Raw genomic sequence first — 12,148 nt, 5'->3', positions numbered from 1 at the left:
TGCTGCAGCACAGGTGGGATCCCCGTGGACCCCCACCACCTCTGCGCTAGCTCCCCAGGACACCACAGCTGCAGCCAATCCCTTGTCCTACGTACCCACTGCCCCAACAACTGGGTGCTCTGCCGGGAGCTGTTCCCTCCCTGCCTCCAAGGGGCACCGACCCCAGGCTCCCACAGCCACCAAGGCATCATTCTGCAGGCTCTGCCGACCCTGCACAAGCCTGCCCCGTACCTTGACTGCTACTGCCAGCACAGTCCAGAGCTGCTGTGGATGGCACCACCTGCGAAGTAGGTGCCCCCCTGTGCCGCCGCTGACACAACCTGCAGCGACTGGCAGCCACCCCAAGGCTGCCTGCCGCCACCCACCGATGCTGCTGCTGCAGTCCAAGGCTGATGCTGCCCACTGCAGACCACCATCCCAAACTCCACCTGGTCTTTCCAGGCCTGGACTCCCCACGTTGTAGAGCGAGACCCTTCTGCTGCTGTAGTTGCCACTCTTCCCCCCATCCTCGCCTGGTCCTGCCAATGCTCAGACCCTTCCACTGAGAAGCCACCTACACCATCCTGGATGCCACTACACAGGCTCTGTCATTCAGCGCATCATCAGCTACAGATCTGTGAGTAACCCAATTGGGTTCACTCCCTGGGAGTGGCAATTCTCTGTGAGGTCCCAAAGCCTTTTGACCGAAGACCCCACCTGAAAGGGAGGGATCACATCAGAAGTGAACACAGAACTAAGTTCTGTTCCTAAACCTCCTGTGGCTACCTGGGAAAGCCTGGGAACACAGCCCCACACCTAGGATTCGAGGTAGCAGTCATCTTTCCTTGTCAAAAGGCCGTCTGGATCCAACCAAGCCACAAGGGAAGCAGACTATTGCAAGGCATACAAGATTTTATCATGAATCAGCTTAGAGGACTACGTGTAGAGTCAAGCTCCTCCAAACTGAAAAACAAACAAACCAAAACATTCACTCTTTAGATTTTTTTAATGTTTGCTTGTTTGGTTTTTGTTTCTTCGTGTTTTGTTGTTTTGCTTTTAGGATTTGCCATTTTACTTAAATCTTGTATTTTTTCACTATTACTTAGTTTTGTCTTCCACTTTTCAATTTCCTAATTTTAATTTATTTTCCTTTCTTTCCTCTTCATTTATCTCCACATTGTACTACTACTCCACCAGAGCTAACCTCTCTAGTTCTATACACAAAGTAAGGCCTTCTGTGTATGTAAACATAATAATTACAGGAATTACCTTAGATTAATCAACTTTCCAATACTCTTTCAATAGAACTTTTTCTAATATCAGCAATTCTCCAAAATATACATGCATATAATTTTTTGCTTATTTCCATCTAAATTTCTAAGCTATACCTTATATAATCTTTCTTCAAATTCTTTTCTACCTCTAATATTCTGAAACAAGGTCTCTATTCTCTTGCTACTACACATACCTCTCCTCTAAGCTGTTCTTAACCCTCTGCTATCATTATACCCATTTTTTCTTAATTTACTTAAACTCATATCTCTACAAACCTAACCCTTCTCTTCTCCATTTTCTGTAGTCCATTGATCCCTAACAGTTTATAACTGAGCCAACTTGCAGTTGATTCCATTTTGACTGAGTACCGAGTCTGAACCTTAAGGTTCAGACTACTTAAAAGCCAAACCCAGATTGTCTCACAAGTTAAAGCTATACATAATCTGCACCCTGGAACCATAACATCCCTCTCCAAGCAAAGAAAAAGAGAGCCAAATAGGGAAACATCTACCCATAATTTTGAAACCCTAAGTTCTATACATCTACATGGCACTGGGTTGGCTCCTGCCATAAAAGACTGTCCTATTGTCATATTGGAGTGGCTCTTGTCTCCAAATGGGTAGAACTAGCCTCAGAAATGCAAGAAACATGGCCAATCAACCAATCCCAATTCCATCTCCACATAAACAAGCTATAGAGCAGTGCCAGAATGACCTAGAAGATAATGTTCAAGATATTTTAAAAACATGGCTGAATGAAAAGGTGGACGCCCTGCATAGAGCTATAAGAGAATATGATAAGGCCAATCAGAAACTAATAGACAACTTTATGACCTCCACAAAAAAAGATAAAGGAACCCCAACAGAAGGAGAAAGAGTCCAGTGAAAAGATTGACACTGGAGTTGAATGAGAAGTCCAAAACTCAACTCCAGGAGGCAAGGCAATCCATTCAAGACTTAAAAGAAAACCTCAATAAAGAGCCTGCCATCATTAAGAAAGACCAGCAGGAAGGAAAGAAGATAAATAACAAAGTAAAAAAACAATGAAAACAGAATGGAGGAGGCAGAAGATAGTTTAGACTCCATAGAGAAAATGCACACAAATATTCACACAGATATGCAAAACAAAACCAAAAAGCATGTGCTCGTTTCAGCAGCACATATACTAAAATTGGAACAATACAGAGATTATCATGGCCCCTGTGCAAGGATGACATGCAAATACATCCATATTTTAAAGCTGACCAATTAGAAGGAAAAGAAAAAACAAAATAGAAAGTCTTACAGTAGGTTAGACCATGCAGAAGATCAAATCTTGGAGATTGAAGACAGCCTAGATATTATGGAGAAAGAACATACAATGATCCAAGACAAATCCAATAAATATTATAGATTTATTCAACATTTGGAAGACACCATCAGAAGGTCAATCTGAGGATAATGGGTGTAGAGAGCATCTAGAGACAGAAGTTAATGGGCTAGGAAATTTGTTTAACAGGATCCTAGCAGAGAACTTCTCAAACATGCAAAATGATAGGCCTATTCAGATACAAGAAGCTTTTAGAACCCCAAAAGACCAGATCAGAGCAGGACCTCCCACCATCACATTATAATCTACACAGGATCAAGGAAAAGATCCTTAAAGCTGTCAAGGATAAAAGATCAATCACCTATAAAGGGAAACCAATTAGAATCACCTCAGATTTCTCAGTGGAGACAATTAAAGCAAGAAGAGCCTGGAATGCCCTAAGACAAACAACTATCAACCAAGAATATTGTACCCAGCTAAACAGTCCTTCATAACCAAAGGTCAAATAAAAACCTTCCATAGCAAAGAAAAACTGAAACAATATATCTCCACCAAACCAGCCCTACAAAAGATACTTAAAGATGTCCTATACATAGAAAACCAACAAGACCACAATAAAGGCAAAAAAACCACACCCAATCTGAGAATCCAAGAACCATAGGAACAACCCAGTTGCCGCAGCCCCCAAGAAGGTGGATAACATGGCAGAAACTCCCAAATACCTCTCAGTCCTATCTCTCAACATTAACAGACTTAATTTTACAGTGAAGCGACATAGACTATCTAGTTGGATTAAAAAGCAAGATCCTTCTATCTGCTGCCTTCAGGAGTCACACCTTGCCCATAAAAACAAGTATTTTGAAAGTGAAAGGCTGGAACAAAATCTACCAGTGAATGGACCCCATAAACAGTCAGGAGTTGCAATCCTAATATCAGATAAAATAGACTTCAAATTAAAATTAGTGAGAAGAGATAAAGAAGGTTGCTACATAATAATTAAGGGATTTCTCTTTAAGGAGGATATTACAGTTCTAAATATCTATTCGCTAAACAACAGAGCACCCAAATTTATCCAAGAAACACTACTTTCTCTCAAATCTCACATAGATCCAAAGACATTAATTGTTGGGGACTTTAACACACCAATTTCCCCACTAGACAGATCAACTCGGCAAAAACTCAACAGAGAAACCACAGATCTAAACAACTGCATAGAGCAACTAGATTTAACAGACATCTACCAAATATTTCACCCAGCAGCATCAGAATACATGTTTTTCTCAGCAGAACATAGAACATTTTAAAAATAGAACACATTTTAGGTTACAAAGCCAACTTGTCCAAATTCAGAAACATTGAAATTATGCTTGCATTCTCTCAGACCACAAGGGAATAAAATTAGAACTCAACACCAAAAGCCTGTAACACATGGAGGCTGAACAACACACTGTTGAATCACCAGTGGGTCATGGAATAGATTAGAAATGAAATTCAACTCTTCATGATATACAACAAAAATGAACACACAAATTACAAGCTCCTCTGGGACACAGCAAAGACAGTTCTCAGGGGCAAGTTTATAGCTCTGAGTTCCTACATCAACAAATTGGAGAGATCTGAAACCAACAATTTAATGAGAATCTGAATCTCCTTGAAAAAGAGCAGCAAGATAAACCTCAATCCAATAGATGGAAAGAAATAATTAAAATTAAATCAGAATTAAATGAATTAGAATCCAAAAAACCACAGACAGAATCACCAAAACAAAGAGTTGGTTCTTTGAAAAAATTAACAAAGTTGACAGACCCTTAGCAAATCTTATCAGAAAAAGAAGAGAACACACCCAAATAAATAAACTCAGAGATGAGAATGGAAACATCACCACAGAAACAACCAAGATTCAGAACATTATAAGGGAATACTTATCAAACCTTTATGCTAATAAGTTTGAGAACTTGGCAGAAATGGACCTTTTCCTAGCAAATATCGACATGCCAAAACTAAACCAAGATGAGTTACAGGCCCATATCAAGCATTGAAATAGAAACAGCAATAAGAAACCTCCTATCTAAGAAAAGCCCAGGACCAGATGGTTTTACAGCAGAATTCTACAAGGTCTTCAAAGCAGAGCGAACACCAATACTCCTCCAACTCTTCAATGAAATTGAAAGAGAAAGTTCACTAACGAACTCATTCTATGAAGCCATCATAACCCTCATCCCCAAACCAGGCAGGGACTCAGCAAAGAAAGACAACTATAGACCCATTTCTTTGATGAACATTGATGAAAAACTTCTCAACAAAATTTTGGCCAATTGACTTCAACAATTCATCCAAAAAATCATACACCACGATCAAGCAGGATTCATTTCAGGGACGAAAATCTGGTTCAACATATGCAAATCAATTAATATAATTCATCACATGAAAAAGAGCAAGGATAAGAACCACATGGCTGTCTCAATAGATGCAGAAAAAGCATTTGACAACATCCAGCACCCCTTTATGATGAAGGTTCTGGGAAAATTAGGAATCCATGGATTCCTCAATACAATTGAATTCCTCAATAAAATAAAGGCTGTATATGACAAACCTACAGCTATCATTATACTTAATGATGAAAAACTAAAGCCATTTCCTCTTAACTCAGGAACAAGACATGGATGTCCACTCTCTCCACTTCTCTTCAATCTAGTATTAGAATGCTAGCTACAGCAATAAGATAAGATGCAAACATAAAGGGGATTCAAATAGGGAAAGATGAAGTAAAACTCTCCCTCTTTGCAGATGACACGATCTTGTATTTAAAGAATCCCATGGATCTGCTCCCAAATTACTCTAGCTGATTCAAAACTTTGGCAAAGTAGCAGGATATAAAATTAACCCTCAAAAATCAATGGCTTGGGGCTGGGAAGGTGGCTCAGTGGTAGAGCGCTTGCCTTGTATGCATGAGGCCCTGGGTTTGATTCCTCAGCACCCCATAAGCAAAAAGAAAAAAGATGGAAGTGACGCTGTGGCTCAAGTGGTAGAATGCTAGCCTTGAGCTGAAGAGCTGAGGGACAGCACCCAGACCCAGAGTTCAGGCCCCACAACCAGACCCCCCCCCCAAAAAAATCAATGGCTTTTCTGAATGCCAACAATGAGATAAGAGTGGCTGAAATCCGGAAAGCAGCTCCATTCATCATAGCCCCACAAAATATAAAATACCTAGGAATTGACTTAACCAAAGAAGTGAAGGATCTCTATGATGAAAACTCTAAAAACCTGAAAAAAAGAAATCAAAACAGAACTTAGAAAGTGGCAAAGCCTCCCATGCTCCTGGATTGGAAGGATCAACATCGTGAAAATGGCAACACTTCCCAAGGGTATTTACAAATTCAATGTGATACCTATCAATATTTCAACCTCATTCTTCAAGGAAATAGAAGAGGCAATCCAAAAATACATATGGAACAATAAAAGACCCTGAATAGCAAAAATGAACCTTAACAGAAAGAACGGTGCTGGAGGAATATCAATACCAAGTTTCAAACTCTACTACAAAGCCATAGGAATCAAAACAGCTTGGTGCTGGCACAAGAACAGACCTCAGGACCAATGGAATAGAATTGAAAACCCAGAAATGAACCTACAGACCTATAGCCATCTAATCTTCGAGAAGGGAGCTAAAAAAAAGTAGAATGGAAGAAAGACAGCCTGTTCAGTAAATGGTGCTGGCAAAATTGGTTAACTACTTGTAGAAAACTAAAGCTAGATCCTTATATATCACCCTCCACCAGAATCAACTTCAAATGGGTCAAAGACCTCAGAATCAAAGCAGACACCCTGAAAACATTACAGGATGGAATAGGAGAAACCCTAGGACTCCTTGGTACAGGTCGAAATTTTCTTAATAGAGACCCAGAAATACAACAAATCAAAGAAAGATTGGACAAATGAGATTGCATGAAATTGCACAGCTTCTGCATGGCAAAGGACATAGCTAGCAAGATAATAGAAAGCCCACAGATTGGGAGAAGATCTTCCTTAGCCATACAACAGACAAGGGTCTTATATCTAAAAAAATACCTGGAAGTCAAAAAATTAAATCCCCCAACAACAAATCCTCAGAGAAACAACTGCCCAATAAATAAGTGGGATAAAGACTTAAAGAGAAACTTCTCTGAAGAGGAAAGAAGGATGGCCAATAGACACAAGAAGAAATGCTCAACCTCCCTAGCCATAAAAGAAATGCAAATCAAAACAACATTGAGATTCCACCTCACCCTAGTAAGGATGGCTATAATCAAGAACTCTAAGAACAACAGATGCTGGAGGGGATGTGGACAGAAGGGAACCTTACTGCATTGTTGGTGGGAGTGTAAACTTGTTCAACCACATAGAGCTCTCCTATGACCTAGCAATCCCACTTTTGGACATTTACCCAAATGATCACCAAGAAGACCATACTAAAGCTATGTTTATTGCAGCATTATTTACCATAGCTAAGATATGGAACCAAGCCAGATGCCTCTCAGTAGATGAATGGATCAAGAAAATGTGGTATATATACACAGAATGGAATTCTATGCCTCCATCAGAAAGAATGACATTGCCCCATTTGTTAGGAAATGGAAAGACTTGGAAGAAATTATATTAAGTGAAGTAAGCCATGCCCAAAAGTCCCATGGTTTCCCTTATTTGCAATAACTAGTATATGTCTGAGACAAGCAGAAAAGGTCAGATAAGTTGATGTTAGGTGAAAGAACCCCAAGATAAGTATTCAAATGTTTTTGCTTTCATGCAATTGTTTCTAACATATTTATAAGATGATTTCTTTGTTGCTTTGTATGTCCCTCCCCCACAGTATAACCCCTGCTTTTACTGCATTCGATGTTGATATAATTTGTGGAGGGGAAGGGAAAAAACAAATTGTTTAAATAAGGATACAGGTAAACCCATTACAACAATGAGATGTACAAGTCGTTATGTTGAAAAACGAACTTTACAACTTTGGCTGGAGGGGGGTATAGGGGTGCGGGTGGGGGAGATGGGAAGGGATGGGAAGGGGAAACAAAGGAGGAGCTACAATGCTTGATAAGAAATGTATTCATTATCTTGCCCATGTAATTATAACCCTTCTGTATGATATTTTCACAATAATAATAATAATAATAAACCCAAAAAGCATGACAGATCATTGCAGGAGTTACAAGATATAATCAGAAAGCCTTATTTGAGACTAATAGGTATTGAGGAGGGCCTGGAGAGGGAAGGCAATGAATTAGGAAATATATACAGCCGAATCCTAGCAGAAAACTTTCCAAACATACAAAAGGACAGGCCAATCCAGATACAAGCAGCTTTTAGAACTCCAAATAGAACAGACCAGTCTAGGACATCCCACCGCCACATTATAGTCCATAGAGGATCAGTAGAAACTACAGAAAGAATTCTTAAAGCTGCCAGGGAGAAGAGAACAATCACCTATAATGGTAAGCTAATCTGAATAACCTCAGACTTCTCAGCAGAGACCATGAAAGCAAGGAGTTTGGAATGAGGTATGCTATGCCCTAAAGACAAATAACAACTAACCAAGAATAATTTGCCAGCTAAGATCTCATTCATTTCCACCTCAAGGAAAAACTGATACAATATATTGCTACCAAACCAGCATTACAAAAATCCTCAAAGAAGTTTTACACATAGAAACCAACAGAAAACTATATAATCACAGAACAAAACAATCAAGGCACAGCCCTGCCCCCAAAATGGATAAAAATGCAGGAACAAACAACTCTGTATCCAATCTCTCAACATTAATGGACTCACTACCCAACTCCCCCAGACACAGACTGACCAGTTGGATCCAAAAACAAGATCAAGGGGCTAGGAAGGTGGCTCAGTGGTAGAGCGCTTGCCTTGCATGCCTGAGGCCCTGGGTTTGATTCCTCAGCACCACATAAGAAAAAGAAAAAAAGCCGGAAGTGGCGCTGTGGCTCAAGTGGTAGAGCGCTAGCCTTGAGCTGAAGAGCTGAGGGACAGCGCCCAGGCCCAGAGTTCAGGCCCACAACTGGATCCCCGCCCCCAAAAAAGAAAGAAAATAGTACTAAGTACCTTTCATAGGTTATATAAACATCATGAAAACCAAAAACAAGATCAATCTTTTTGCTGTCTTCAAGAGACACATTTTGCGCCCCTCCAAAAAATACTGAAAATAAAATGCTGGAAGAAAATCTATCAAGCCAACAGCCCTCATAAACTGGTGGGAGTTGTAATCCTAATATCAGATGAAATAGATTTCAAATTAAAATTAGCAAGAAGAGATAAAGTAGATCATTACATACTAATTAAGAGATCTCTCCTTCAGGAGGATATTATACTTTTAAGTATCTATTCACCAAATAATGGAGCACCCAAATTTATCCAAGAAACACTACCTTCCTAAAAATCTCACATAGATCCAAAGACATTAATTGTTGGGGACTTTAACACATCACTCTCCACACTGGAGAGATTAACTCCACAAAAACTCAACAGAGAAACCTTGGATTTAAACAACTGCATAGATCAACTAGACTTAACAGACATCTACAGAATATTTCACCCAACAGCATCAGATTACACATTCTTCTAAGCAGCACATGAAACATTCTCCAAAATAGACCACATTTTAAGTCATAAAGCAAATTTGTCCAAATTCAGAAACATATGCTCTACATTCTCTCAGACCACAAGGGAATAAAATTTGAATTCAATTCAAAAAGCCACCAAAGAAAATCCTGTAACACAGGAGGATGAACAACACACTGTTGAACCACTAGTAGGTCATGGAAGAGATTAGAAAGGAAATTCAAATATTCATGGTATTTAACAAAATAAACACACAAATTACAAGCTCCTCTGGGACACAGCAAATACCATACTCAGAGGCAAGTTTAGAGCTCTAAGTTCCTACATCAACAAATTAGAGAGATCTGAAAACAACAATTTAATGAGACACCTGAAGCTCCTGAAAAAGAGCAACAACCTAAACCCCAATCCAGTAGACAGAAAAAAAATTAAAATTAACTCAGAATGAAATTAGAGTCCAAAGAAACATAGAATCAACAAAACAAAGAGTTGGTTCCTTGAAAAAAATTAACAAAATTGACAGACCCTTAGCAAATCTTATCAGAAAAATTAGACAACACACCCAAAGAAACATACTCAGAGATGAGAATGGAAACATCACCACAGAAACAAACAAGATTCAGAACATTATAAGGGAATACTTCTCAAACCTTTATGCTAAGCAGTTTGAGAATCTAGAAGAAATGGATGAATTTCTAGCAAATATTGACATGCCCAAATGCAACCAAGATGATTTAAATCAACTCAACAGACTCATATCAAGTATCAACATAGAAACAACAATAAAAGCCCTCCCATCCAAGAAAAGTCCAGGACCAGATGGATTTACAGCTGAATTCTACAAGGCCTTTAAAGCAGAACTCACACCAATACTCTTTCAACTCTTTAATGAAATTGAAAGTGAAAGTTCACTACCAAACTCTATTAAGCCATCATAACTCTCATCCCCAAAGCAGGTAGGTACTCATCAAAGAAAGAGAACTATAGACCCATTTCTTTGATGAACATCAATGTAAAACTTCTCAGCAAAATTTTGGCCAATCAACTTCAACAACTCATCAAAAAAATCATACACCATGATCAAACAAGGTTCATTTCAGTGATGCAAAGCTGGTTTTATATACACAAATCAAGTAATATAATTCATCACATCAACAAGAGCAAGGATAAGAACCACATCAATAGATAAAGAAAAAGCATTGGACAAGATCCAACACCCTTTTATGATGAAAGCTCTGGAAAAACTAGGAATCCATGGAATATTTCTCAATATAATAAAAGCTGTATATGACAAACCTACAGCCAGCATTATACTTAATGGCGAAAAGCTTTAAATTCAGGAACATGACAAGGATGTCCACTCTCTCCACTTCTCTTCAATTTAGTACTAGAATGGTTAGCTAGAGCAATAAGGCAAGATGCAAACATAAAGGGGATCCAGACAGGATAAGATGAAGTAAAACTCTCCCTCTTTGCAGATGACATGATCTTGTATTTAATGCACCACATGGACACCACTCCCAAATTACGCAAGCTGATCCAAAAGTTTGGCAAAGGAGCAGGGTATAAAATTAACCCTCAAAAATCAATGGATTTTCTGTATGCCAACAATGAGAAGAGCACGGCTGAAATAAGGTAAGCAACTCCTTTTGTGATAGCCACACAAGAAATAAAATACTTAGGAGTTAACTAAATAAGTGAAGGACCTCTATGATGAAAACTTTAAAAACCTGAAAAAGAAAATTAAAGCAGAGGGGCTGGGAAGGTGGCTCAGTGGTAGAGCGCTTGCCTTGCATGCATGAGGCCCTGGGTTCGATTCCTCAGCACCACATAAGCAAAAAGAAAAAAGCCGGAAGTGACGCTGTGGCTCAAGTGGTAGAGTGCTAGCCTTGAGCTGAAGAGCTGAGGGACAGCGCCCAGGCCCAGAGTTCAGGCCCCACGACCGGACCCCCCCCCCCAAAAAAAAAAAGAAAGAAAGAAAAAAAGAAAATTAAAGCAAAACTAAGGAAGTAGGAAAACCTCCCATACTCCAGAATTGGGAGGATTAACAACATAAAAATGGCAATAATGTCAAAGTGTATCTATAAATTCAATGCAATACCTATCAATATCCCAACTTCATTCTTCAATGAAATAGAAGAAGCAATCCAAAAATTCATATAGAAAAATAAAAGACCCCAAATAGCAAAAACAATCCTTAGCAGAAAGAACAGTGCTGGAGGAATATCAATACCAAATTTCAAACCCTACTCAAAGCCATAGTAATCAAAACAGCGTGGTACTGGAACAAGAACTGACATGAGGACAAACGGAATAGAACTGAAGACCCAGAAATGAACCCACTGGCCTATAGCCACCTAACCTTTGATAAAGGCACAAAAAATAAATAGAATTTAAGAAAGACAGCCTTTTCAGTAAATGGCTCTGGCAATTGATTTAACACCTGTAGAAAACTAAAGCTAGATCCTTATATATCCCGCTGCACCAGAATCAACTCCAAAACCTTGAAGTCAAGGCAGACACCCCGAAAACATTACAGGAAGGAATAGGAGAAATCTATTGGTACAGGCTGAAAATTTCTTTATAAACACCCAGAAACACAAAAAATCAAAGAAAGGTTGGACAAATGGGATTGCATGAAGCTGCAGAGCTTCTGCATGGCAAAGGACATAGCTAGCAAGATCAATAAAAAGCCCATGGATTGGGAGAAGATCTTCACTAGTCATACAATAGACAAGGGTCTCATATCTAAAATATACTTAGAACTCAAAAAATTAAATCCTTCAACAACAAATCCTCTTTTTAATGCACTTACAATGTACTATGTGATTTTTTTTTGTTGTTGTTTCTTTGTATGTTCTTCCCCCATGGTACAAACCCTATTGTCATTGTATTTGATTCCGGTGTCCTGCATCTTTTATATACATTTTTCTAATTTGGGGAAGGGAAATAACAAAATGCTGAAATAAGGATA

At 39.0% G+C, this 12,148-nt stretch overlaps 1 pseudogene; it reads left to right on the top strand.

Moving 5' to 3' along the window:
• The first annotated feature begins 2,394 nt into the window (after nucleotides 1-2,394).
• LOC122115073 lies at nucleotides 2,395-2,490 on the top strand (annotated as a pseudogene).
• Nucleotides 2,491-12,148: the final 9,658 nt, after the last annotated feature.

This window comes from Dipodomys spectabilis, unplaced genomic scaffold (genome assembly GCF_019054845.1).
Source record: "Dipodomys spectabilis isolate Male_0828 unplaced genomic scaffold, ASM1905484v1 ptg000115l, whole genome shotgun sequence".
Classification (NCBI taxonomy): Eukaryota; Metazoa; Chordata; class Mammalia; order Rodentia; family Heteromyidae; genus Dipodomys; species Dipodomys spectabilis.
Note: the sequence above shows the minus strand (reverse complement) of the source record. Positions and strands in the feature narration are given on the sequence as shown.